The sequence below is a fragment of the Lingula anatina genome, chromosome 6 (assembly GCF_051362555.1).
Source record: "Lingula anatina isolate TDL-2025a chromosome 6, LinAna3.0, whole genome shotgun sequence".
Taxonomy (NCBI): Eukaryota; Metazoa; Brachiopoda; class Lingulata; order Lingulida; family Lingulidae; genus Lingula; species Lingula anatina.
Genome location: NC_141772.1, coordinates 12940338 through 12947292, shown reverse-complemented (window position 1 = coordinate 12947292; position 6955 = coordinate 12940338). Strand labels below are relative to the sequence as shown.

General features: G+C 36.0%; 1 long non-coding RNA gene across 1 annotated transcript; it reads right to left on the bottom strand.

The window, feature by feature from the left end:
* Window positions 1-83: 83 nt before the first annotated feature.
* Window positions 84-2004, bottom strand: LOC147761164 (uncharacterized). Its single transcript, XR_015335231.1, has 3 exons — window positions 1668-2004; window positions 665-844; window positions 84-467 (listed from the first exon to the last, which is right to left on the bottom strand). It is a non-coding gene; the product is annotated as an uncharacterized LOC147761164 (long non-coding RNA).
* Window positions 2005-6955: the final 4951 nt, after the last annotated feature.

Below are 6955 nucleotides of genomic sequence, written 5' to 3'. Positions count from 1 at the left end.
TTTGTGATTACGTAAGTATAGCTCATTTCTAAATGGTGTTGGGTGTATTTCAAAGATATTGACCGTATTCTATGACACACGGACGTCATTTTTACTTTCTCAATACTTTAACTTACTTTACTTAGGCCTCCCATTCACTTCCATGAGATAATATGCAAAAAGAAAAATTAATGAAATAAAATAAATAAATAAATAAATATCTAAATAAAATGGTGAACTAAAAATCATTTCGATTTGCATCTTACCAGGACATTGTTTCATTTGATAGTGACGAACGTTGCTTACAAATCTTAATCCATTGCACGACGATGAACTGTAAAGAAACCAACACCTTCCATCCCAGTCCACTGCCTCACATGCTGGGTCTTCGTTACAGGCCTGTAAACAGCGGGATAGTGGCCAATAACTGTTCCGCGAGCCTCCGCTGATGCTTATATTTTCATATGCATACAACACGTACTCTGGCACTGAAACAGAAGATTTTCAGAAATATATATGTTTGAGGTTAGAGTTACAGGGTAGTTGCCTTCACGGTTTCCACAGTTCTACACAATGCATTGTAGATAAAATATTCCACATCATATTCAAGAAAATTATTAAAGAAAACCTTTTTTTTATTCGGTAGTATTCTCCAGCACAATATCCACAAAATAGGAATACTCACATCCACATACTGGCGGTTCCCTATCAAACGCATTCTCTCTGTCAGTGCACGTGATTGTAAGAGAACCGTATATTTGGAGATATCGAGGAGTAACACACGTGTAGGTAACACTTTGGTGACTGTTCACACGGACAGCAGTTGGAGTTCGTCTCGAATGAGGAACGTTAGGCACGACACAACCTTCAATACAAAATGATGAATAATTAGTTTTATTTTTGAATTTTACACTTTTTAAGATGTAAGAAATATGTCAACGTAGACTATTTTCTTGTATATCAAAATCAGGCCCGAAGGTAGAAGTTGAATAACCCTGTGAAAGTAATGTCATTAGGCTTTCAACGTCAATTAGTGCTTTACTGGGTGTACAAAAAAGTAAAAGATATAAATCATGTCTACTATGTGACTGGGTAAGATAAAGGTACAATCTAATCCCATTTTTTGCGAATGCATTGCCTTCTAGAAATTATAGAATCTGAGTATCACCAGTGTTCGGCAGACAGAGTATCGCAGATAAATAAAATCACCAGTCACAAACATAACGTAATGAAAATACAAGGTAGTTTCATAAAACCCGTTTATTGGCGGGGATAACTATTTCGTAAATTCTGTTGCCGCAACCACTTCCCTTTCTAGTCAGACTCAACATAGTAACTACCATGCAAAATAATTGAACTTTTGAAGTAAGTAAACGCATGCGCTGTATGATCCAGGATTTTGGTAAGATGTAAAAGGGGGAGGGGAAATGAATGAAGAGTGCTTCGCCTTGCATCTGCTAAAATACATAAATCAGTAGAAAATGATGTTTTTATTGTAATATGCAGGGCAAACGAATGGAGAATGTTTTCCTCTTTTGTCTCATGTCGCGCATTCTATTTATTTATTTATTTATTTATTTATTTATTTATTTTAGGGGGGAGACGGGGGATGGGTTGTATATTGTGGAGAGGAAAAAAGGGTATACACGTACACGTGTGCATCCCGTGTGAAAACTAGTTCTATTTACCTGCGTGGCTTCCTTGCCATCCACGAAGTAAACAAAATATCACAAAAGATTTTAAAATGTTCGACAGTCCTTTCATTGCCTCGTTGTCCTCGCCCTGAAATAAATGTCAAGTAAAAGTGTCTTGATGCGGCAAACAAAGATCCGTGCTTGAATAATATCACCAGGGAGGGTGACTCGTTATCAAATGAAGGTTTATTCTGATATTCAGAGCAACACGTTTTAAAGCACGTTACACAAAAGTTCAACCATTTTCTATGTACAGCTTTATGTGATATTAGAATAACAAACATGAAATATGAATAAATAGATACATTAATGAATAAATAATATATACACAACCATTGATAATGAAAGCAAAAGAAAATAATAATAAAAAATAATAATAAATACATGGAAGAAAAGACAATCGGATCCAGATGTGGTCTTGTGGATCGAAGACATATGATCTAATTGCGACCTGTAGAGTGCTAACATACACAAAAAAAAACAAAAAAACAAAAAAACAAAAAAACAAAACTAAACAAAACAAAAAACAAAAACGAAATGAGGGACAAGCGCTAGTTTTCGAAACTAATCAGTTAATAAATAAGATTGAATAAATACTTAGATATTTTAAAAAATCACCAACAAGGAAGCAAATAATCCTAGGTACTGTAGCATTACTGTATTACTACACTTATTGTAACTTATTAACATTTCTCGTTGAGTAAGTTCTGATAAGGTAGCAAGGCTTTTTGTTATGTACTTTTTATTAGCTACTAGTACATGTACCCTCCTTATATGTGGTGTTCCGAAGGAGTGTTCGTCCTCTCTGGTCATTTGTTTTCAAACCCACCACTGCCAAATCAAAAACCTTTAAGCGACTCACCTGTACCAGTATGTTTTAAGCAAGTGACAATTTGATAGCTTGGCTATTTCGTATAAGAGTCACCTAAACTTCATTTCCCTCCCCTTAAACAGTAGGAATTTAACTTGTGGGTAGGCTGATGAAAGAGAGTAAAAAATACAAACCCGTACCGTAAATACAATTTACAACCTATATATTAAATTGAACAGGTCCAGTCCGTATACTACCTTATTTGAAAACGGGTCCAAGACATAACGCTCACTGTAAAAGGTTTTTAAAATTTATAAACCTAGGTTGTACTGGTATCTCCACCCTGGCTCGTGTTATTAAGATGTCTCAACAGAGAAGACCAATGTAATCGTTGTGTCGCCCTTCTGCCACAGGTAGGTTGGTGACAAATCGTAATGACGCGGTCTTCTTACGGTTCTAATGACATACACTGTAGGCCTTATAACGTCGGTAAAATTTGAGAGAAATGCGGTTCAGGCTAAGTAGAACATGTCAAAGCATATACACTTACCTGCCTGGGCGCTGTTACACTATTACACGATTCAGTGCTGATCAATCTACATCACTGATCTCGGAACATCTTGTCCTTTCTGCTGTTTCTATGTACTGATTATAGTGCATGTACATTTAGTAGGTATTATACAAACCCTAGTTTTTCTATAGCCAAATTTCTCACTGTTGAATGACCTTAAAAAGATAAAGCTTGTCAAAGTGTGGCGAGGCCTAGGTGCGAATCTGTGGAGTTTTGTGAACAAGGAAGTGACCCGTTTTATATTTTACACGACGCACGGGTAGCTCCGTGTTCACAACAACACTGCTAAGGAGGAGAGGTAAACATGAACAACAATGGGACCAACCTCTGTTGCCACTGTCCTGTAATATATGAAGATACCGCACTGGTGTTTGTTCATATTGCAGATGTTGATAATATAAAGTTAAACTTGTAATGTAACAGATTAATGTTCTTTACAGGCACCTTTATCTGAGAGCAGGCAGAGCACACACTGTTTTCACACTTTTCACAATTTTAAATTGTACCTTAATATAAGTAGATTTAAATATTGACACCATCTCAGATGCTGGTGTTGATTTACAACAGACGTACATGTATTGACAACAGACATACATGGTGGATGGGAATCGAGTTCACATTGAAATAAAAAGCATGCGACATACTTCCTGATTGAAGTAACACTGCGTGATATTGGGGGGTGATACAACAGTGATTTTTTTCAGAATTTCAAAACCTCTCTAACCCCCCTGTACATACCCTCTTAAGTTTGCGATATTCGAAAATGACGGATTTTTAGCATCTTTTTGCATATACATGTATTTCGTGGCATTTGCCCCTCTTAATGTACCAAAGGCTTAGAAAATTGCATTTCCCTATTTTTTTATCCATAAATAACAATATAAAATCAGTTTTGCCATCAGAGCTCATTTAAAACCGTGAAAAATAGCCCTATTTTGCTCAAAATTGTTCAGGGATGATACATATTTTATATTATATCAAACTGAATATGCTTCATTTGAGTGGCAAGTTTGATACATCAAATAATATTAATAAAAAACCGTTATTGTTGACCTTTCTTTTGGTATAATACAATAGGTACCTTGGCTTCAGGGTGGTCACCTACACATCAAAATTTACCCCTACCCCCTTAATCATAAGGGTATACAGTCGGTTGCTCGTCTTTTGTGTTTTGGGGTTTGATATCTCTTCCTAAAAGTTGATCAATCCTACAAACTATTTTTTAAGAATCAAAGTATATATTTCAGTATTTTTATGTTTAATAATTGTACAAAATTGTTCAAAATGTTACATAAACCTAAATATACACGTATTTGGTAGAATAGCGATTTTAAGGCGTCTGTCACCCCCTTGATTGATTTTCTTGCCTTGGATAAAATGCGAATGTGACATGAAGATGTAACCCCTATATGAGAAACAAAAAATTAAGTATGTAAATAGATTATATCATTAACATTATTTGTCACGTTTAGATTGAACTCGATCATTCGTCGCCATATATATGTAGCATCTAGTCTTTACTATCCATGTATATCACTCTGCGGCACAGTTTCATCAATTTCCTGAAGGTATCATTATACAACACTGTTCTGTTCAGAATGTTATTGTTCATGATAGCGATTGCTTACCCGGCTTTATACACGAAGAACAATATGATATATTACTCATCTTTTTTATACTCTAAATACGTTTGGTAAATGTATGTTAGCATATGCATGGAATATTGCAAAAGTGGCTAAAATGTGAGTTTGTCATAGGCATGGCTGTTTATTTTGATAATAAACTCTAAAATAAGCAAATAACCATCTTGATTATACAGAACAGGTAGATGACGTATACATTTATGTACAATAGACAGCAAAAAAATGACAATATAAATCTCTAGAATGAGTGAACTACTACCATTACTTCAGATGTAAATAATGAGTATTGTTATACTTTACTGGCGTACATTATAGTACAATAAAGTCGAAGAATATATTATGCGTGATATAAACTCAAAGCAAAACATGAACTGTTCATAAAATGAAATATTTCACAATAATGAACCGCAAATAATATTACAACTGATCATACAGGTAGCATAATATTAAAAACGTGAGATTTCTATGTTCCACGAGCACAATTTCATTGTCAGTAGAAGAAGAATATAGAAATATAAAGAATTTGCCCTCAATTATATTCACATAGGTTAAGGTTAGCGTGGCGTAAGTGGGTCAAATTTTCGGAAAGGGCTGTCCTGTACACGTGGGGTCAGGACTAGGTACCATGGGAAGCCTCATAGGTACATAACACCTGTTTTCTCTACAAGCCCTGTGTTATGGCATACATTCTGCAAAAAAATGACATATTATATGACGCAGTCTAGTCTAGTCTAGTACCATTAGGCACATAGGCTTAAATAATTAACACTTCGTTCTGATATAGGCCTACTCCAGCAGCTGACGGATGATGTTGATTAGTTTCGCTTGCTGACATGCAAAGAGCAGTATATGCGCTGTCCTTGACGTTAGCATATTCAACCACATTATTATCTGTTGCCATAGTTTTGGTATCAGTGACATATACTCGTGATCCCTATCAGCACTGTCTGGCTGACTCAAACTGTTTTGGTATAACTCTGAGTTGTCGCAGTGATCCGCGTTAGCAGATGTTGGATGCATATTGTTAGTTTCGTTTGCTGCAGTGCGAAGAACAGTATAATCGCTGTCATTGACGTTAGCATACTCAGCCACGTTGTTAACTGTTGCCATAGTATTGGCCTCAAGTGACATATATTCGCGCTCGGCACTGTCGGGCCGACTGTTTTGGTATAACTCCGAGATGTTGCTGTGATCAGCGTTAATGGCCTTGGGCGGCTTAGAGGCGGCGCACTGTTTTCTGAGTGGAAACGAAAAACAATAGTTCACATGTACCACTTATCAGCTAATAGGTTGAGGGCATACGAGAGGTAGGAGGATGAATATCAAAATTCGAAATGTGTGAGCATTGCCCAAAAGAAAATCTAAGAACACATTAATTTATTCATCATGGGGGAGATAATTAACCGAAACGTCAAGATGGGCCAAATGCATAACAATTTTGTATAGTATGGAAATAAATACGTCTTAATCTATCTTACAGGAAACACAGTTATAGATAGAAATGGTTCGTGTGAAATGTAGTATTTATACTGCTATGATATATCACACGTAAAGTTTTGATTCACAGCGGTCGTAAACAGTCTCCCTTTTACTCTTCACAAACTCTTTATCGTTACGTTTGATCAGAATAAAACATTTTTAATGTAATTTAATTCATTCCCATCGAACAACATTTCTTTAATGGTACCATGGCACTTACCGTCTACGTTTGATGAATACACCGATTGTGAAAACAAGTAATATCAGCACTATCGCTCCAGTAACGCCCACGCCAACGCTGACACCAATGTAGAAATCTGCAGATGCAGCCTTTGCAACAGCTTCAGGAAACGCCTCTGAATGGCAAAATTGAAAAAAAAAGCGTTATCAATTATTTTTCTTTTTTGCTTTACTAGATAGCTAATTTTCCATGAAAATAAACCTTAAATTCCGTATGAAAATACGTCAAGTGGTTTATCATTTAATCATTTTCTTAAGTATAAATACAAACGTTGCACAAATGTAACAATTAACCATATATAGCAAAAAGTATTTCAACAAAAACTATAACAGTATTATACAGGATCACGCGTACCCATAAGGGTATCATAGTGGCCAATGTTTTTAATTGAAGAGACCAGTCTGACCGATTGAATCCGCGTGGAGATTGGAGAGGACATCAACTATACACATCACTTAATACACGTACCTGTACAACTCAGAGAATCCACCCCAAATCCACCGGTTTCATCACACGTCAAGGTGACACTGGTATTAC